The 22,961-nt window shown below is 45.0% G+C and overlaps 1 protein-coding gene across 1 annotated transcript in view; it reads right to left on the reverse strand.

Annotated features, from left to right (window-relative positions):
- LOC123759743 (G-protein coupled receptor GRL101) overlaps positions 1-22,961 on the reverse strand; it is a 785,517-nt gene that overhangs the window by 602,825 nt on the left and 159,731 nt on the right. The window lies entirely within an intron of this gene.

Below are 22,961 nucleotides of genomic sequence, written 5' to 3' on the forward strand. Positions count from 1 at the left end.
TTGCTATATCATTTTCAAAATTTTTCTCTGTTGTTTTTGGTGTTTCCACCAACACCAAAAAAATTTTTGGTGTTGGTGGACTGGTGTTGATGGACTGGTGTTGATGGACTGGTGTTGATGGACTGGTTTTGAGGGACTGGTGTTGATGGACTGGTGTTGATGAACTGGTGTTGATGGACTGGTGTTGGTGGACTGGTGTTGATGGACTGGTGTTGGTGGACTGGTGTTGATGGACTGGTGTTGGTGGACTGGTGTTGATGGACTGGTGTTGATGGACTGGTGTTGATGGACTGGTTTTGAGGGACTGGTGTTGATGGACTGGTGTTGAAGTTCCAGTATTAATGGACTGGTGTTGAAGGACTGGTGTTGATGGACTGGTGTTGATGGACTGGTGTTGAAGTTCCAGTATTAATGGACTGGTGTTGAAGGACTGGTGTTGATGGACTGGTGTTGATGGACTGGTGTTGATGGACTGGTGTTGATGGACTGGTGTTGAAGGACTGGTGTTGAAGGACTGGTGTTGAAGGACTGGTGTTGGTGGACTGGTGTTGATGAACTGGTGTTGAAGGACTGGTGTTGGGGGACTGGTGTTGATTTACTGATGTTGGTGGACTGGTGTTGAAGGACTGGTGTTGATGGACTGGTGTTGATGGACTGGTGTTGATGGACTGGTGTTGATGGACTGGTGTTGATGGACTGGTGTTGATGGACTGGTTTTACCTAAGTGTTTTTACATAGGTGTAGTTACAGGATGAGAGCTATGCTCATGGTGTCCCGTCTTCCCAGCACTCTTTGTCATATAACGCTTTGAAACTGCTGACGGTCTTGGCCTCCACCACCTTCTCACCTAACTTGTTCCAACCGTCTACCACTCTGCGAAAGTGTATTTACTTATATTTCTTCGGCAACTGTTTAAACAGATTTAAACAGCTAGTTTAAATCTATGACCTCTTGTTCTTAAAGTTCCAGGTCTCAAGAAATCTTCCCTGTCGATTTTATCAATTCCTGTTACTATTTTGGATGTAGTGATCATATCACCTCTTTTTCTTCTATCTTCTAGTTTTGGCATATTTAATGCCTCTAACCTCTCCTCGTAGCTCTTGCCCTTCAGTTCTGGGAGCCACTTAGTAGCGTGTCTTTGCACCTTTTCCAGTTTGTTGATGTGCTTCTTAAGATATGGGCACCACACAACCGCTGCGTATTCTAGCTTTGGCCTAACAAAAGTCGTGAACAATTTCTTTAGTTTATCGCCATCCATGTGGTGCTGAAGTACTGGTGTTGAAGTACTGGTGTTGATGGACTGGTGTTGAAGTACCGGTGATGAAGTAATGGTATTGAAGTATTGATATTGATGTATTGATGCTGAAGTTCTAATGCTGATGTATTGGTCATCAATACTATTGCGGATCTATTGCACCTTCCAACTAGTGCCATCCTGGAGTTCCTCGCATGTTACCAAGTGCGGAAATTGCTGGAGTATTTCATGGGAGCTTCACCAGCTCAACGTTGCAAGTATTGAAGGTGTGAGTGACAGGCCAGCCTTAAGATGAGTACAAATATTGATCTTGTTTTCAAGTGTTCCTTGTGTTGATCTTGGATCAGCCGTCCGACTTGTATTGATCTCATTATCATCCGGTACAGGTGACCCAATCATTTGGACTGGACGGCAGAACGACGGTCTTGCTTCATGCAGGTCGGCGTTCAATTCCCGACTGTCTAAGTAGTTGGGCACCATTCCTTCCTCCCGTTCCATCCCAAATCCTTATCGTGACCTCTTCCAAGTGCTATATAGTTGTAATGGCTTGGCGCTTTCTCTTGATAATCCCTCCCTCCCCGGTATAGGTGAGAGTTAATCTGGTCGAGGACACAATGAGACAGGTGTCTGAAAATCTGTCTGAGTGATACTGTATCTGTCACTTTCTTTGTTACTAGTGTTACACATAGCAGGTAGGGTAAATTGAGACTAGAACCGTGAGCAACACCTGAGTAGGTTAGCCACGTGTGGCCCCTCTGCCCAGGTATCGCACCTGGCTCTAGTCTCAAGGAGTGTGAGAGGTCCCCACGCGTGAACGGGTCTGGTCTCGCGGTACGTTGTGGGTCGCGGGGGGTAGAAGGAGTAAGTATAGGAATAGGTGTGCAGCAGCAGAGTGTGCGTGTGTGTGTGAGTGTGAGTGTGAGTGTGAGTGTGAGTGTGAGTGTGAGTGTGTGTGTGTGTGAGTGTGAGTGTGAGTGTGTGTGAGTGTGAGTGTGAGTGTGAGTGTGAGTGTGTGTGAGTGTGAGTGTGAGTGTGTGTGTGTGAGTGTGAGTGTGAGTGTGAGTGTGAGTGTGTGTGAGTGTGTGTGTGTGTGAGTGTGAGTGTGTGTGAGTGTGAGTGTGAGTGTGAGTGTGTGTGTGTGTGTGTGTGTGTGTGTGTGTGAGTGTGAGTGTGAGTGTGAGTGTGTGTGAGTGTGTGTGTGTGTGTGTGTGTGTGTGTGTGTGTGTGAGTGTGTGTGTGAGTGTGAGTGTGAGTGTGAGTGTGAGTGTGTGTGTGTGTGTGTGAGTGTGAGTGTGAGTGTGAGTGTGTGTGAGTGTGTGTGTGTGTGTGTGTGTGTGTGAGTGTGAGTGTGAGTGTGTGTGAGTGTGAGTGTGAGTGTGAGTGTGAGTGTGTGAGTGTGAGTGTGAGTGTGTGTGTGTGTGTGTGTGTGTGTGTGTGTGTGTGTGAGTGTGAGTGTGAGTGTGAGTGTGAGTGTGTGTGTGTGAGTGTGAGTGTGTGTGTGTGTGTGTGTGTGTGTGTGTGTGTGTGTGTGTGTGTGTGTGTGTGTGTGTGTGTGTGTGTGTAAGATGAAAGTGTATGTGATCGAAGAGTAGAGTTAAGCAGCAGCAAATGTAGATACTGTATTTAGTAAGTTAAAAGATTATGTAGGGATGGAGATGAGTATGTTGAGAGGAGGAGAGGCCCCCTCCACACATGAGAACACATGAGGGTAGGAGACCGGGTAAAGTAAGATGTAATGTGTGTAGAGTGGGCCTCGAGTGGAAGAGTGATATGAGGGATGGAGGAGGGAAGGGCTGTAGGAGACATCTGGTCGTCACCGCCCAACCTGCAGTCACCCTTTGTCTCTCTCTCTCATATGTCATGTTTATGAAAGAGTGACCTGTGGTATGCTAGCTAATGTAAAGATGTTCCCAGCTCCCATAGTTGACAGTGAGGAGGAGGAGGAGTTGTGTACCACCTCCTCATAGAGTTGACTGCCGCCCTGCACTATAACACACAAGGGGTAAAGTAACTCTCACAATGACCCCAGGAGGCGTCATTAGTCAGAGTCTAAATAGTCTTACGAGGACCGGTCTATAATCCTCAATTGCTCTGCTGGTATTGCGGTCTGTGTGTGACATCCTCAGTATTTGTCAACCATACCCTCTCCCCTCCCCAACACCCTCTATGGGTTTAAGATGAGTGGGTCTCCACACACACACACACACACACACACACACACACACACACACACACACACACACACACACACACACACACACACACACACTCCACTTGCTAGTAACAAGTGGAGTACCTCAAGGATCGGTGCTGGGACCAATCCTCTTTCTAATTTACGTAAATGATATGTTTACAGGAGTGGAATCATACATGTCAATGTTTGCAGATGACGCAAAATTAATGAGAAGAGTTGTGACAGACGAGGATTGTAGGATCCTCCAAGAGGACTTAAACAGGCTGCAGAGATGGTCAGGGAAATGGCTACTGGAGTTTAACACCAGTAAATGTAAAGTTATGGAAATGGGATCAGGTGACAGGAGACCAAAGGGACAGTACACAATGAAGGGGAACAGCCTACCTGTAACGATTCGAGAAAGAGACCTGGGAGTGGATGTGACACCTAATCTAACTCCTGAGGCACATATAAATAGGATAACGACAGCAGCGTACTCTACACTGGCGAAAATTAGAACTTCATTCAGAAACCTAAATGAGGAAGCTTTTAGGGCGCTTTACACTGCCTACGTGAGACCCGTCTTAGAGTATGCCGCGCCATCATGGAGCCCCCACCTGAAGAAACACATAAAGAAACTGGAGAAGGTTCAGAGGTTTGCGACGAGGCTTGTCCCAGAGCTACGAGGGATGGGATATGAAGAGCGGCTGAAGGAACTGAACCTTACGACACTAGAGAAAAGAAGGGAGAGAGGAGATATGATAGGGACATATAAAATACTCAGGGGAATTGACAAAGTGGAAATAGATGAAATGTTCACACGTAATAATAACAGAACGAGGGGACATGGGTGGAAACTGGAAACTCAGATGAGTCACAGAGATGTTAGGAAGTTTTCTTTTAGCGTGAGAGTAGTAGAAAAATGGAATGCACTTGGGGAACAGGTTGTGGAAGCAAATACTATTCATACTTTTAAAACTAGGTATGATAGGGAAATGGGACAGGAGTCATTGCTGTAAACAACCGATAGCTAGAAAGGCGGGATCCAAGAGTCAATGCTCGATCCTGCAAGCACATATAGGTGAGTACATATAGGTGAGTACACACACACACGGCCTGTGTGTGGGGGGGGCCTCGTAGCCTGGTGGATAGCGCGCAGGACTCGTAATTCTGTGGCGCGGGTTCGATTCCCGCACGAGACAGAAACAAATGGGCAAAGTTTCTTTCACCCTAAGTGCCCCTGTTACCTAGCAGTAAATAGGTACCTGGGAGTTAGTCAGCTGTCACGGGCTGCTTCCTGGTGTGTGTGTGTGTGTGGTGTGGAAAAAAAAAGTAGTTAGTAAACAGTTGATTGACAGTTGAGAGGCGGGCCGAAAGAGCAAAAGCTCAACCCCTGCAAAAACACAACTAGTAAACACACACACACACACACACACACACACACACACACACACACACTCACACACACACACACACACAGAGGAAGCAGCACCGTAACGGCTGTCTTACTCCCAGGTACCTATTTACTGCTAGGTAACAGGGGGCTATAGAAACTTTACCCATTTGTTTCTGCCTGATCCGGGAATCGAACTCGGGTCCACACAGAATTACATGTCCTGTGTGCTGTCCGCTCAGCTACCAGACCCTTGTGTGTATGTATGTGTGTACTCACCTAGTTGTGCTTGCGGGGGTTGAGCTCTGGTTCTTTGGTCCCGCCTCTCAACCTCTGTGTGTGTGTGTGTGTGTGTGTGTGTGTGTCCTTGACCGGATAATAGTAATTCACAATGTAATATTCAGTGTGGGTTTGAACAGAGGACCATAGTTTTTGTCTACTTTTTTATAAATACTTTCAGTTGGTAGTTGTTATTGTTAACTACGAGGTTGATTCACATCAACAAGTGGAATAAAACTATGTGTAGGTTATCTTGAGGTTATCTTGAGATGATTTCGGGGCTTTAGTGTCCCCGCGGCCCGGTCCTCGACCAGGCCTCCACCCCCAGGAAGCAGCCCGTGACAGCTGACCAACACCCAGGTACCTAATTTACTGCTAGGTAACAGGGGCATAGGGTGAAAGAAACTCTGCCCATTGTTTCTCGCCGGCGCCTGGGATCGAACCCAGGACCACAGGATCACAAGTCCCGCGTGCTGTCCGCTCGGCCGACCGACTCCCATAGTGTAGCCCTGGGTTTGATCACCATCAACAGGAATATTATCCTATCCTAGCGATCAGTTGGTCCACCCACCGCTCCCACAAATGCGTCATTCATTCTTTGAATGTAACAAACATTTTACAACCTCGGCGTGGTTATATCAGTAAGGCTGCTCCATAGTTTTCTTTCAGGTATACTATAGTCACAACATCACCCCGGTATACTATAGTCACAACATCACCCCGGTATACTATAGTCACAACATCACCCCGGTATACTATAGTCACAACATCACCCCGGTATACTATAGTTACAACATCACCCCGGTATACTATAGTCACAACATCACCCCGGTATACTATAGTCACAACATCACCCCGGTATACTATAGTCACAACATCACCCCGGTATACTATAGTCACAACATCACCCCGGTATACTATAGTCACAACATCACCCCGGTATACTATAGTTACAACATCACCCCGGTATACTATAGTCACAACATCACCCCGGTATACTATAGTCACAACATCACCCCGGTATACTATAGTCACAACATCACCCCGGTATACTATAGTCACAACATCACCCCGGTATACTATAGTCACAACATCACCCCGGTATACTATAGTCACAACATCACACCGATATCTGCCGGAGGAGCGCTAACGTGTAGTAGTAGTAGCAGTTGGTGGTCTCCTCCAGCTGGTAATCCAACTGCATGACCGCATAAAAGGACTGGGGGCATACTGACTCGTTTAGGGGGGGGGGGGCATACTGACTCGTTTAGGGGGGGGGGCATACTGACTCGTTTAGGGGGGGGGGCATACTGACTCGTTTAGGGGGGTGGTCATCTCTCTTAGCCCACCCCTCATGTGTTTGAACATGACATTAGACTGTTATCAAGGCGGAACAATGAGACAGAATATTTACCGCTGTTAATATTTTATTCAATGACTGGTGTTAACTGTGTGAACACACCATATACCTCAAGGTGACTTCTTTCTCTCATTAGTCAATAATCATTCTTTGTATCATTTCTTGACTAAAATAGCACTCTGAAACATCTTTGCTTATCTTAATTTTCACTGAGATGCGCACAGTCATCAAATACATTTCACCCCATCAAAGGGAATCTCACTACTACATGGGATGTCTTGTGATAAATAAACTGTGTTTTACCTAGCCTATCATTTCCTTTGAGAAACTTTGAGCACTTGTGGTGAGCACTTCTCCCGAGTTCACACAAACTCACACAACACCCAAGTTCGGTTTTCAAATCTAAGCTCACTCCAGATCGACATTTTTGTTGTTAAAAGGCCCCCTCGAGTGGGGGGCCTTCGTACAGCTTCTCTCTCTCTCTCTTCCCTCCCCCCCCTCTCTCTCCTCTCCCTCCCTCCCTCTCTGTCTGTCAACCCATGCATAGGTTAAACTCACGGCTGAGCTCGACGTGTGTCTGCTCTCAATACGGCAAGGTCTGCTAATGGGGTGTATGGGTTCATCTCTGGTCGCCTACCCAAACATCCGGTGACACCTGCCCTCTCGTCCATCACACGTAAATTCCCTAACCACTTGGCCTGAAGTACACATTTCTCCTAAAACACACCAGTAGTTGAGATGTGATCACAACCTACAATTTCTAGTATTTTTTGTTATAAAACAAAATATTTTTGGTTTTGTTATTTCGCTACACCATATACCACTTAGTCTCCTCTTTCTCTCACTAGTCAATAATCAGTCTTTTTATCATTTCTTGACTAAAATAGCACTCTGAAACATCTATTTATATCTTAATTTTCACAGACACGCACACAGTCATCAAATACGTTTCATGTTGTCATAGGGAATCTCACTACTGTGTGGTCTATACCTAGCCTATCATTTCCTTTGAGAAACTTGTATGTGGTAATCATAGCTCACGAGTCCACCCAAACTAACACAACACGCAACTTCTGTTTTCAATTCATATCAATTTATTTTTACTTTGTATAAAAGAGAAATATATCAAGATAAAACATTGCTAATGTTTTTTATTTAGTGTAAACCTGAATGCAGTAGCTTTTCACTTTATGTAATTTAAATTCATCAATGAGGGGGGGGGGGATGTTCACCACACCCCGTCATTTTTACTTAGTATAAAGCCCGAATATCGCAAGGTAGAACATTGGTGATGTGTTTCTTTATTCAGTGTAAAGCATAACATATAAAAGAATAAATGTTGCAAAAGCCGATTAGTAAAACATAACAGATTCATTTCGTTCTCAGTTTTACACCTCAAGTTTTACACCGTTGGAGGTCTTTTAGTTTAAAAAAATACTTCCACCATCCTACATCTATATTGAGAGAGAAGGTGAAGTTTATCATGGATATTGTATCTAGTTTTGAATTTGAATTTTGAATAAAGGTTTTGAATAAGAGGAGTCATATTCCATAAAATACTTACATCAACCAATATCTAGGAGCAGTAAGAGAGGCCTGATCACCACATACAAATTCCATGCATTACACTGTTAGCAATGAAAATATAACAAAAGTAAAAAATATAGCAATACGCTATTAGATAGATAGTCGAAACATATAACATGGATTATTTCACAGGTTTTTACTATTACTAGTTTTTCTTCTAGCAAATACGGTACATTTACTGTGTTCGTCACTTCAAACACTTGTTCTGTTTCATAATGTTGCTAACTTTTACCTGTCACCTGACACCATCCTTTCACATTCCTTAACTAAAATTATTCGTCTTTCAGGTGAAAATAGTTGATTTTACATTCGTTCATCGTTTCTTAATTACAGTATTCTTCATTTGACTTAAAAATGCTCAAGTGCTGCATCGTTACATCATTTCTCGACCCTTTATTTATGAACAAATCCACAAGGGCCATGCCGAGGATTCGAACCTGCGTCCGGGAGCATAACGATATATGTGTAACGATGTCTCTTATGTCGGAGTCGTTCAGAGTGAAGACTAGGTCAAGTCTCGCTGGTTCATCGTTTCCTCTTATGCTTGTGGGTTCCTTGAAATCCTGGCTTAAAAAGTTTCTTGTCGCCACCTGCAGTAGTTTAGCTCTCCATGTATTCTCATATCCATGCGGTTCCTTGTTCTCCCTGTATATCCTTCCGTGATTGAAGTCCCCCATGATGAGCAGATGGGATCTATTTCTACAAGCAGCAGAGACTGCCCTCTAAATTACAGTGTTAACTGTCATGTTGTTGTTGTCGTACTCTTGCCTGGGTCTTCTGTCATTGGGTGAAGGGTTATATATCACTACTATTACTGTACTCACCTAGTTGTACTCACCTAGTTGTGTTTGCGGGGGCTGAGCTCTGGCTCTTTGGTCCCGCCTCTCAACCGTCAATCAACAGGTGTACAGATTCCTGAGCCTATCGGGCTCTATCATATCTACACTTGAAACTGTGTACGGAGTCAGCCTCCACCACATCTCTTCCTAATGCATTCCATTTGTCCACCACTCTGACACTAAAAAAGTTCTTTCTAATATCTCTATGGCTCATTTGGGCACTCAGTTTCCACCTGTGTCCCCTTGTACGTGTTCCCCTTGTGTTAAATAGACTGTCTTTATCTACCCTATCAATTCCCTTCAGAATCTTGAATGTGGTGATCATGTCCCCCCTAACTCTTGTCTTCCAGCGAAGTGAGGTTTAATTCCCGTAGTCTCTCCTCGTAGCTCATACCTCTCAGCTCGGGTACTAGTCTGGTGGCAAACCTTTGAACCTTTTCCAGTTTAGTCTTATCCTTGACTAAATATGGACTCCATGCTGGGGCTGCATACTCCAAGATTGGCCTGACATATGTGGTATATAAAGTTCTGAATGATTCTTTACACAAGTTTCTGAATGCCGTTCGTATGTTGACCAGCCTGGCATATGCCGCTGATGTTATCCGCTTGATATGTGCTGCAGGAGACAGGTCTGGTGTGATATCAACCCCCAAGTCTTTTTCCTTCTCTGACTCCTGAAAAATTTCCTCTCCCAGATGATACCTTGTATCTGGCCTCCTGCTCCCTACACCTATCTTCATTACATTACATTTGGTTGGGTTAAACTCTAACAACCATTTGTTCGACCATTCTTTCAGCTTGTCTAGGTCTTCTTGAAGCCTCAAACAGTCCTCTTCTGTTTTAATCCTTCTCATAATTTTAGCATCTTCTGCAAACATTGAGAGAAATGAATCGATACCCTCTGGGAGATCATTTACATATATCAGAAACAAGATAGGACCGAGTACAGAGCCCTGTGGGACTCCACTGGTGACTTCACGCCAATCGGAGGTCTCACCCCTCACCGTAACTCTCTGCTTCCTATTGCTTAGGTACTCCCTTATCCACTGGAGCACCTTACCAGCTACACCTGCCTGTCTCTCCAGCTTATGTACCAGTCTCTTATGCGGTACTGTGTCAAAGGCTTTCCGACAATCCAAGAAAATGCAGTCCGCCCAGCCCTCTCTTTCTTGCTTAATCTTTGTGCATGTGTGTGTGTGTATTCACCTAGTTGTATTCACCTAGTTGTGTTTGCGGAGGTTGAGCTTTGCTCTTTCGGCCCGCCTCTCAACTGTCAATCAACTGTTTACTAACTACTTTTTTTTCCACACCACACACACACACACCCCAGGAAGCAGCCCGTGACAGCTGACTAACTCCCAGGTACCTATTTACTGCTAGGTAACAGGGGCATTCAGGGTGAAAGAAATTTGCCCATTTGTTTCTGCCTCGTGCGGTAATCGAACCCGCGCCACCGAATTACGAGTCCTGCGCGCTATCCACCAGGCTACGAGGCCCTCTGTGTGTGTGTGTGTGTGTGTGTGTGTGTGTGTGTGTGTGTGTGTGTGTGTGTGTGTGTGTGTGTGTGTGTGGACCCACTGATCTTAAACCTATAGAGGGTGAAGGGGTGGGGAGGGGAGAGGGGGGTGAGGGGAGTATTGTTGACAAATACTGAGGATACCACACACACGGCTCAGTAGCAGCAGAGACACTAAAGAGTTTAGACCTACACTCAAGGACTGTGTTTGACTCGAACTAATGACCCACCCCCTGTTGGATTGTTTCTAGGTTATTTTAAAAGTTACCTTACCCCTCCTTCTTCTTCTTCTTCTTCCTTCTGTTATGGTGTAGGTGGCAGTGAAGTCATTGAGGTGGTAACACACTTCTTCTCACTGTCAACTATGGAAGCTGGGAACATCTTTACATTTGCTAACATACCACAGGTCACTCTTTCATAAACATAACATATGAGAGAAAGAGAGAGACAAAGGGTGACTGCAGGTAGGGCGGTGACGACCAGATGTCTCCTACAGCCCTTCCCTCCTCCACCCCTCATATCACTCTTCCACTCGAGGCCCACTCTACACACATTACATCTTACTTTACCCGGTCTCCTACCCCCATGTGTTCTCATGTGTGGAGGGGGCCTCTCCTCCTCTCAACAAGCTCATCTCCATCCCTACATAATCTTTTAACTTACTAAATACAGTATCTACATTTGCTGCTGCTGAACTCTACGATTGAATTACATACACTTTCATCTTACACACACGCTGCTGCTGCACACCTATTCCTATACTTACTCCTTCTACCCCTCCCCCCCCCCTCGACCCACAACGTGCCGCGAGGCCACACCCGGGCGCTGGGGGGCAAGGTGCCACACCCGGGCGCTGGGGGGCAAGGTGCCACACCCGGGCGCTGGGGGGCAAGGTGCCACACCCGGGCGCTGGGGGGCAAGGTGCCACACCTGGCTCACCTGCTCAGGTGTTGCACCCGGTTCTAGTCTCAATTTACCCTACTATACACACGCCACACAGTATTTGTTATACTTATGTGCATTTATGTTGTATGGTGTTATTATTGATAACATAATATTACATCACTAGTTATCCTGTGTGATACATTCTATTTTCATTCATGTCCAGACACAGAGGCTGAGTAAGCTATTGAGTGTTGAGTCTAGGTCACACCTGTGATTATACATATTATTATTATATATATATATATATATATATATATATATATATATATATATATATATATATATATATATATGAACTGAAAACAACACCCCAAAAGGATTCGAACCCCGACAGCCAGTAACACTATGCACCTTGATGTACCTGGAACTTTAACCACTCGACCAACCGTGACTGTACAAAAGACATTGGTAGCCGAGGCTATATCCCCCAACATCTCGACGGCACTTGGTGGTAAGCTTGGGCACCAAGTGTTGTCGGGATGTTGGGGATATAGCCTCGGCCACCAATGTACTTTGTACAGTCACGGTACTTGGTTGACGTGCCTCTTTCACTGTGTTTCACAGCAGCTCCCACTTGGTCGACAAAGAGGGTGATGTATGTAGCTGCCAGGGCATATATGCAAGTACAGTACCACGCCAGTTGTTGTCTGCCATTTTTCCAGAGCGAAGTGTGATTTCACCTGGGCGGCCAGCAAAGTTAACAGAGTTATGGTTCAATAGATTGCGAGGCTCTGCTGGACACTGGGCAGAGGCAAGGCTCCTCTTAATGATGTCACTGACTTCATCATGTCGTGAATGCCATCTGCCTGATTTTCCATGGTGTAGGACATGCAATCCCTATATGTCTGCATCTGCCTTGCCGCAAATACACCTATGAACAGTGTGAATATAGGCAGCAAGGTGGAGAGCGACTGCAATACAGAGATACTGCAGATCAAGACGTGTACCTGTCGCAGACATAGGGACTACCAAAAGGAAATCCCCTGCATGGGGGGGGCTTGCACAGCTCTGAGGCGTGCATGATCACTGGGGGTTGTTGCTGCCTCCAGCAAAGCTGTGGCTTTTTTGTCTACAATGGGGCTGTCTTTTGCTGGATTGTTTCTTGGCTTTCAACATGGTTGGTCTGAGTGCTGGGTCTGCTATGGTACCCCATTTCGTGTTGCATTCCGTGTAGTGGGAGTCTTGTATCCCTGCTAAGTCACACAGGTTGTCTGGTAGAATTTCCATAACCAGGTCATCTGATGCTGAGGAAGAAGACAGGAAGGCTGGAACCGCAATTTGGGTGGCAGTGCTGACACCCAAGCTGCTGAGCCTGACAAAAAGAGTGGATTGTTTCTTCTGACATTCATTGAGGGAGAGGTTGAAAACTGTTTCTAGTATGGTCTTCAGTAATTGCTCATGCTCTTCAAGCTTTAGGCTCTCATAGGATGGTTAGGTTAGCCTCAGAAGAGATAGGCATTTAGTTAGGAAATAAAAAGCATCGTGGGGCATCGATGCCATCTATTCTGTTTTCCATCCTCCTGAGGTCTGTGATTTTCTTATCAAGGATCTTCTCAATGGCGTTAGACCCGAGGGGGGCTCCAAGGAGGGTGCTGTTCTCGGCCCTAATGACATGGGCTCCAGACAAGGCAGACCTTATTCTAGCTACGATGTCTGGGTTGGAAGAGACTACTTCACACTTGGAAGGGATTAGAAAGAGACCCAGGCTTACTTCTTGCTCCTTTATTTTTCTGATGTCTTTCAAGAGGTAGTCTACAGAGCTAGCTATAGAGCTATCCACCAAAAAACAGATGTTGAACTCGCTGGACAGGCTTTCTGTGATTTCTTTTAAGACTAAGCAGAAAATAAGAGGAGCAAGAGGATCACCTTGCTGAACACCTTCACATGATCTGATTTCGTGTTCGCTAGAGAGCAATTTTTATTCATCACTGTAGCAAGATAATATGAACAGGTAGAGGGGGCCGGAAATAGCGATGTACGGGACAGAACAATGCATCTTTTCTGACCATATTGAAGGCATTCTTAAAGTCCAGTTTGAGCAGGGCCTCTTCATCAGAAATGGTGATGATGTATGCTCGTGCTGCATGGGCAGCCGCTTCACAGCCTTGGGGGATCCCAAATCCTAGCTGGATTTGTTTCAGCAATTCAGCCGCTTGCTGGCTGACAACTCTCGTGGCATCCTTGGCAATCAGACATTGGAGAGTGTTGCCAACAGTGATTGGCATGATTCCCCCATCCTTCTTGTTGACAGCAGAGAGGAAGGCACCAATAAAGCGGGGCCTGATGACCACAGGTCTATCATCAGTCAGGCACGCATTGACGGACCTTGTGAGTTTCATAAGATGATCTTGTGCAGCATCATCAACCTCAGGGTTTAACATCTGTGTTGAGGTTTTTATCCTGTAAAGCATCCTGCTGACCCATGTGGAAAAGAAAGAGCTGCTTTCTAGATCTCAGATTCTCGAACAGTTAATGGGTTTGAACAGGCCTCAACTGGAGGTGGTACAATGTTGTCAACTCCTGAGGCTCTGGGTGGGTGCTTGCTTTGCAGGGCTCGTGCCGTGGCAGAGTTTCTAGGAGCAATTTTCTCGTCACTGATGAGGACTCTAATAGCACTTGCGGTACTTCCCTCTTCCATTTTTTTGGTTACTTGGGCTCTGATTTTGTGCGTTTCCGATGTGTTGTTGCTACCATTTCTGTGATGGGTGTGTCGAAGAGGCAGGCGAACTAGGTTATCCTCCCTTGGGTATTCATTTATCGCCCTAAGGACCGAGGATGCAAGTGATTTGTCCATCCTTGAAGAGACAGTGAGGCATACATTGCCAAACAAAAACATTGTGCCATGCTTGAATGTTTTCCAGAGCGTCATTGACCCTTTTCAGAAGAGTAGAAAGTTTGGCTGCTGCATTAGGGCGGGCTGGTTTTGGGATGTGTGGTAATGTTCTAGAAGACGTCGCTATGATCGCTTGAGTGAGGTATTCAGATGAGATGAAGTTAATGGGAGTGTCTTCCCTAACTGTTAATGGTAGCTGGTCATTTGCTTCCCTTTGGAGGCAAGTGAGAACCCCTGCATCTTGCCTCATTGAAGATGTGTAAGTGAAGGCCTCCTTTACTGTTTATGGTGGTGATTTTGTTGCAAACTCGACAAAAACTTCTACGAGTATTTGTTGGCACCTGAAGGCTTGTGGAGTCATACCCGACCGCAGGGGCTCTTTCCAACTCAGTTGAGAGGGTTACACTGTGCATTTTTCTATAGCGGGGGGGGGGGGGAGGGGGGAGGGAGGGGGCAAATACACTGGGTCATGGCTGAGTTGGCTGATGTAGCGGTTTGTCGGCTGGGTGTGGAGGCGTCAGCTGGGTGTAGGCGGCGGGCGTCAGCTGGATGTGGGAGCACCAGCAACAGCTGGATGTGGGAGCACCAGCAACAGGTGGGTGTGGGGGGGGGGGCACCAGCAACAGCTGGGTGTGTGAGGGCACCAGCAACAGCTGGGTGTTGGGGGGGGGGCACCAGCAACAGCTGGGTGTGGGGGGGGGCACCAGCAACAGCTGGGTGTTGGGGGGGGCACCAGCAACAGCTGGGTGTGGGGGGGCACCAGCAACAGCTGGTGTGGGGGGGGGCACCAGTAACAGGTGAGTGGGGGAGGCAACAGCTGGGTGTGGGGGGGGGGGCACCAGCAACAGGTGGGTGTGGGGGGGGGCACCAGCAACAGCTGGGTGTGTGAGGGCACCAGCAACAGCTGGGTGTTGGGGGGGGGGGCACCAGCAACAGCTGGGTGTGAGGGGGGGGCACCAGCAACAGCTGGGTGTGGGGGGGGGGGGCACCAGCAACAGCTGGGTGTGGGGGGGGCACCAGCAACAGCTGGGTGTGGGGGGGGCACCAGCAACAGCTGGGGGTGGGGGGGGGGGCACCAGCAACAGCTGGGTGTGGGGGGGGCACCAGCAACAGCTGGGTGTGGGGGGGGGGTCACCAGTAACAGCTGGGTGTGGGGGGGGCACCAGCAACAGCTGGGTGTGGGGGAGGGTCACCAGTAACAGCTGGGTGTGGGGGGGGCACCAGCAACAGCTGGGTGTGGGGGGGGCACCAGCAACAGCTGGGTGCGGGGGGGGGGTCACCAGCAACAGCTGGGTGTGGGGGGGGTCACCAGTAACAGCTGGGTGTGGGGGGGCACCAGCAACAGCTGGGTGTGGGGGGGCACCAGCAACAGCTGGGTGTGGGGGGGTCACCAGTAACAGCTGGGTGTGGGGGGGGCACCAGCAACAGCTGGGTGTGGGGGGGCACCAGCAACAGCTGGGTGTGGGGGGGGGGGGTCACCAGCAACAGCTGGGTGTGGGGGGGGGGGGGTCACCAGTAACAGCTGGGTGTGGGGGGGGCACCAGCAACAGCTGGGTGTGGGGGGGGCACCAGCAACAGCTGGGTGTGGGGGGGGTCACCAGTAACAGCTGGGTGTGGGGGGGGCACCAGCAACAGCTGGGTGTGGGGGGGGGGTCACCAGTAACAGCTGGGTGTGGGGGGGGGGCACCAGCAACAGCTGGGTGTGGGGGGGGGGCACCAGCAACAGCTGGGTGTGGGGGGGGGGGGTCACCAGTAACAGCTGGGTGTGGGGGGGGGCACCAGCAACAGCTGGGTGTGGGGGGGGGTCACCAGTAACAGCTGGGTGTGGGGGGGGTCACCAGTAACAGCTGGGTGTGGGGGGGGGCACCAGCAACAGCTGGGTGTGGGGGGGGGGTCACCAGTAACAGCAGGGTGTGGGGGGGGGGGCACCAGCAACAGCTGGGTGTGGGGGGGGCACCAGTAACAGCTGGATGTGGGGGGGCAGCAGCAACAGCTGGGTGGGGGGGGGCACCAGCAACAGCTGGGTGTGGAGGGGGGCACCAACAACAGCTGGGTGTGGGGGGGGGGCACCAACAACAGCTGGGTGTGGGGGGGGGTCACCAGTAAGAGCTGGGAGGGGGGGGGGGGTCAACGCAGGTAGTGAGGTGGGCCGGTTGGTGAGGGTGTCAACACAATAAACTGGGGTTGACACCTAGCGGTATGTATGACACTGTATATCGGTGTTGGCACTTTAAGATGTATATACATAACTATGGCACTATATATACATGGTATGCACTTTGAGTGTTGGGGGCCGCAAATTATACATTAAACGGACACAACTTGTTCACTATTATTCAATGCGCCCGTGAGGGAAGTGGTGAGGGAATTTTGAATGCGACCACCGCCAGCCTCCATCGACTGACTGGTGAGCGGGTGTTCCTAGTGACGCCCTACTCTAAGGTTCACTTTCCCTCACGCCCTGCCTCTTCCCCCCCCCCTTCCCCATCCCGCCCCGGCCGTTGAGGCGGTAAGCCCCCGTCACAGGTGCTGGTGTGTACAAGCTTGGCAAACTGGAGAAGATTTGTAAAATATCGCAGACTGGGACGATGGAGGGACGTCAAGCGCTGGAAGTTGTCTTCTAATGATGTTTACGTATATCATGGCCGACGCCTCACCTGCTTGGCCTCGCAGTTTTGTGATAAATTATGAAGGCAGCTTGGAGCTCCCTCTCGTGCGTCAGGTCTCACGGCACTACCTGTGCTATAATTATATATTATATTATATTATATTATATTATATTATATTATATATATATATTTTTTTGTAGGGAAATTCCTGCGCGGGCCCTAAGCCCCTGGCTGGCCCACTAAGTGTTGCTTGTTTCTGTTTTACTTAGGCGGAGTATGAGTATTTATGACTCGTATGAACGCTTCAGTAAGATTTTGTCCCATGTGTTTAACAACTTCTGCTCTGTTGAATCTAAGTTGAAATCTTATTGGGTTTGTAACTGTGCACTGTGTTAGATAATGTTCCAGTGGTGTGTTGGGCATTTCTCCACAGTGCTGACATTTCCTCTCATCTTCCGGAACCTGTAAGCCTATTTCCCATGTACATGGGTTTCCAAACCTGATGCGATGTAAATGTACTTCTGTTGTTCTACTGCTCTCTTTCATGAAAATAAGTGGTTCATAGTTTTTTTTAATTCTTTTACCAACCCGCATATCCTGATTTTGCAACTGCTGTGTTGTGGTAACTGTACACCATCTGCATTGCTCTATTTCTAATTACTTTCTTAATCTGTGATAGACTGTGCTATATAAATGTCTATATTTCTTCGCTTAGTTGCAAGTTTTGCAGCTTCGTCTGCAATGTCATTTCCTATTATTCCCACATCACTTGGCACCCAGTTGCTAAGTACCCGACGGCCTTGGCGTTTGCGTGTTTGCATTAATGATATGACATTTGTTTTCAGATGGATGTTGTCATGTGTGTGTTCTTGTGTTTACTAGTTGTGTTTTTGCGGGGGTTGAACTTTGCTCTTTCGGCCCGCCTCTCAACTGTCAATCAACTGTTTACTAACTACTTTTTTTTTTTTTTTTTTTTCCACACCCCACACACACACCCCAGGAAGCAGCCCGTGACAGCTGACTAACTCCCAGGTACCTATTTACTGCTAGGTAACAGGGGCACTTAGGGTGAAAGAAACTTTGCCCATTTGTTTCTGCCTCGTGCGGGAATCGAACCCGCGCCACAGAATTACGAGTCCTGCGCACTATCCACCAGGCTACGAGGCCCCCCTATGTGTGTTCTTGTTGCAAGGTTTCAGTGGCAGTTCTCAAATCTGTATGTATGATAACATGTTGACGGTGTTCAGCAAAAGCATGTTCCAAAGCCTTTTGAATGGCTAGCATCTCTGTTTGTAAAGTTGAATACCCGTTTGAGAGTCTCGAACTATTTACAGAATTTCCTGCCTTAACTGCAGCTCCAGCTTCTTGCCCCTGTTGGTCTACTGATCCATCTGTGAAGCATGGAATCTGTCAGATGCCGAGTTTGCTTCTGTTTGCATCTGTGCAATATTACGTAGCATATGAGGATTAGTCTGATTCTTTTTTCCCTCAAGAACCATAATCATAAAGTCTGCTGGCAGTGATTCCCAAGGGGCTTGCATAACAAAGTCTGCATGTTTTTCGTCGACACTCCTCTCAGTGCCTATCAAATGTATTATCGAATGTATTGATGGTTTTCATTGCCCAATATGTCCACCTGTTGCTATTGGAGGCTCTTCTGTCCCAAGTTAGTGCTCCAGAGATTATATCTTCAAGTGAACTGATTCTAGGTCTAGTCAATATCTTGTCAGCATGCACGCAACAATCCCTTTTTACTCTTATTTCAATCGATGTTTCTTGTCTTAGGTACCGTATTTTAGTCCATCTGGGAGCCCCTGTTATGACTCGCATTACATCATTTTGAAAAACCTCAATGTCTGTCCATTGGCCAGGAGAGAGTAAGACAGGCGCTGCATAATCTACCAGGAAATGAACAGCGTGTGATGTAAAACGTTCTTAACACTGTGTCCCGCTCCTAGACGAGGCCCTGTGATTGCTCTTATTTAATTCAGTCATGATTTTGCTTTCTCCTTCAGATATTGAATTTGCTTGTTGAATGTAATTTTAGAATCTATCCACACTCCGAGATATTGATATTGTGTAACCAACTGAAGGTTAATGTCTTGAATGCGTAAGTGCCTGTCTGGAGTGTTGCCACCTAGTCTCATTACCTTAGACTTCTGTGCAGATATTTCTAGCCTTAAAATGCTGCATTCAGCTGTTACCTTATCTAACGCCTCATGTGCTATATTTAAAAGTGAAGGATCTGTGACCACTAACGCTATATCATCAGCATAGCTTAGCAATGTAACCTCTTCTGCAAATATCATGGTAACGAGGTTTTCCATAAGGATGTTAAACAGACTAGGACTGAGGACTCCTCCTTGTGGAGTCCCATTCTCATGCAAGTTGTAGGCCGACACTTGTCCTTGCAACTTTACTCTGGCATACCTGTGACTAGGGTAATCTTGAATCCATGTTATATTTCCTTTTACATCTTTTTTAACTAAGGTGTGTAAAATTGCTAGTGGGCTTGCAAGTTCGAATGCTTTTTCTAGATCAAGGAAGATCACTATAGCTGGACATAAGTTAACTGTTCCTAGTAATGTTGTTATGCAGTTGGTAGTATTGTGTTGTGTCCCTCGTAGTGATGTACTTGTGTGTTATCGTACAGTGTTGAGCATAATTATTCATCTTGGTCTGTGTGACAGAAGATTTAAAGTAATAATTAAATTGTTCATTGATTAGTCGCAGTCCTGAGTAACAAGTGTTATCGTAATTAATTGTTTGATTGAAGATTGTCTAAGTGACAAGAGTTCTCTTTGTGAGAAATGTTATATTGCTTTTGTTTTATTTCCATCATTGTTGATTGCCACTGCAAGGGTTAAGTGCAGTTGAGTCCGAGTGTTCACTAGTGTTCAGTTAGTTCACTTTCTTGCTTCTGCCCATGCAAGAGGGCTAGAGACTGCGTGGTAATCACGAGAACTAGAGTGGTGGGACGGCGTCCTGCTGTAGCTGATACTGTTTAGCTGTTGGAGTGACACTCAGGAATTAACATAACGTAATGTAAATATTGCCGTGTATTAGTAAGTTTCTTGAATAAATTATTGTTGTTGCAAAAGAGTCTTTTCGTCAACAACCTTTGGTGAGTACTGCCCCGTTATTTTGTTCAGCTGCAACTACTTCTGAAGTGTTGAAGTTAACAGTTTTCTGCTCTGGGATCAAGCACGCAGCTTCACACACTACATACAAAATATGGTGTGAGTACCCATTTGCTACCCTCTAGATTGAGTATTCAATTGAGGAGCTAACGACTCAGTGACTGTAGGACCAAGTAGTTGGACCTCGGCGTTTGCTCTCGCCTCCTAAATTACCACTATCACATCAAGCACCCAATCTGGAGCTAAGAAGGTGTGCAGAGAATTTTGAGTACTTGGGCACTAGGTAAGAAAAAGAAAAGGGGAAGGCTAAAGTCAGGTCACATTTGCCAAGAAGGATGGAGCATTTATGTACTGTGAAAGGGAAGAGTCAACAGCAACAATGCCAGAACTATGGTTCATGTTGGAATGTGTTTTGAAATTTAAATAAGTTTATTGAGGTAAAATACACACAAAGGGATGAGATAGCTCAAGATATTCTCACCTCGTTCAGTACAACGTGTTCATTCATATATATATATATATATATATATATATATATATATATATATATATATATATATATATATATATATATATGTATATATATATATATGTATATATATATATATATATATATATATATATATATATGTATATATATATATATATATATGTATATATATATATATATATATATATATATATATGTATATATATATATATATATATATATGTATATATATATATATATATATATATGTATATATATATATATATATATATATATATATATATGTATATATATATATATATATATATATATATATATATATATATATATGTATATATATATATATATATATATATATATATATATATATATATATATATATATATATATATATATATATATATATATATATGTATATATATATATATATATATATATATATATATATATATACATATATATATATATATATATATATATATATATATATATATATATATATGCGGAAAATCCACAGAGAAATATGAAATGAGGTGAACGTTTCGGCTTTGTTAAAGCCTTTGTCAACACCAGACTGACTAAGGAGAAGGGAGAAGGGGGGAAGATATATAGGCCGACACCTGACCACCCCATCCCAAGGGTTGGCCAGGTGTAATTAACCAAAAACAGGTATAGCTTAGCTTAGAATGGTCAAAGAGGATTAAGCGGTCAGAGAATAAGGATGAAAGATTAAAGAAAAGCCTCATGAACACACAATATATGAATATACAATTATAATGAGACATTGTAAGCCTCTCTATCAGAGTTGTTTCTTAAACTGTTGTGCAATATTATAACTTAAAAATGGATCAAGTTTGTACATTCCAGTACTAACATTAAGAAGATTTGGACACTGACTGATTAGAGCAGACTCAATCAAATTCCGTTCCACGAAATCCCCACAATTGGTAATGCTTTTTGCCCCATTCCAGTTAATATTGTGATCGCATAAACTCGTATGTAGATACAATGCATTAGACGTTTGGGCAGTTCTAATACTATAAGCATGTTGTGACAACCGCAATTGTAAGGACTTTCCTGTTTGTCCAAGGTACACAGAATCACAATCATTGCAGGGAATCGAATACACACAACCTGCTGTATCAGGGGAGTTTTTTATTAAATTGGATTTGATCGTACTATTAGTGAACACCAAATTTATATTAAGTTTCTTAAAAATCAGAGACAATTTTTCAAGTCCACTCGCATAAGGTACCACCAATGAGTTAATAATTTTTGGTTTCGCTTTAGGGACGTGATTATAAAACGTACGCTTGGCTTGTACAAACGAGAAATCCAAAAACCTCTTAGGATATTGTAAACTCTTCCCAATTTCATATATTTTAGCAATCTCTTCATCAAAAAACTCAGGGCTGCAAACCCTCAAAGCTCGTAGAAACATTCCTGAAAATACTGCCTGTTTAACTTTACTATGATGATTCGAATAAAAATGAACATACGACCCCACGTTGGTAGGTTTCCTATACACATTAAATTTGAACTTTCTAGTGACTATGAATCATAATGTCCAAAAACGGAAGAGTACCATTCTCCTCAGTCTCACAAGTGAATTTTATTGAAGGTACCAAAGAATTGAGTTCATTAAGAAAAACTATCTGGTCTTTGTCACACGGCCATAAGCACAAAATATCATCAACATACCTATACCAAACCACATTAGCCGGGATAATCCTGGATAAGATTTTTGTTTCATTTTTGTTTCTTTGAAACAAAAATCTTATCCAGGATTATCCCGGCTAATGTGGTTTGGTATAGGTATGTTGATGATATTTTGTGCTTATGGCCGTGTGACAAAGACCAGATAGTTTTTCTTAATGAACTCAATTCTTTGGTACCTTCAATAAAATTCACTTGTGAGACTGAGGAGAATGGTACTCTTCCGTTTTTGGACATTATGATTCATAGAGTCACTAGAAAGTTCAAATTTAATGTGTATAGGAAACCTACCAACGTGGGGTCGTATGTTCATTTTTATTCGAATCATCATAGTAAAGTTAAACAGGCAGTATTTTCAGGAATGTTTCTAAGAGCTTTGAGGGTTTGCAGCCCTGAGTTTTTTGATGAAGAGATTGCTAAAATATATGAAATTGGGAAGAGTTTACAATATCCTAAGAGGTTTTTGGATTTCTCGTTTGTACAAGCCAAGCGTACGTTTTATAATCACGTCCCTAAAGCGAAACCAAAAATTATTAACTCATTGGTGGTACCTTATGCGAGTGGACTTGAAAAATTGTCTCTGATTTTTAAGAAACTTAATATAAATTTGGTGTTCACTAATAGTACGATCAAATCCAATTTAATAAAAAACTCCCCTGATACAGCAGGTTGTGTGTATTCGATTCCCTGCAATGATTGTGATTCTGTGTACCTTGGACAAACAGGAAAGTCCTTACAATTGCGGCAACCCGTTCTCGCAAATTTAATAAGTCAATATTGACTTATTAAATATGTGCATAGGTGACATACTTAACATAATAGATAC

This window comes from Procambarus clarkii, chromosome 8 (genome assembly GCF_040958095.1).
Source record: "Procambarus clarkii isolate CNS0578487 chromosome 8, FALCON_Pclarkii_2.0, whole genome shotgun sequence".
Lineage (NCBI taxonomy): Eukaryota > Metazoa > Arthropoda > Malacostraca > Decapoda > Cambaridae > Procambarus > Procambarus clarkii.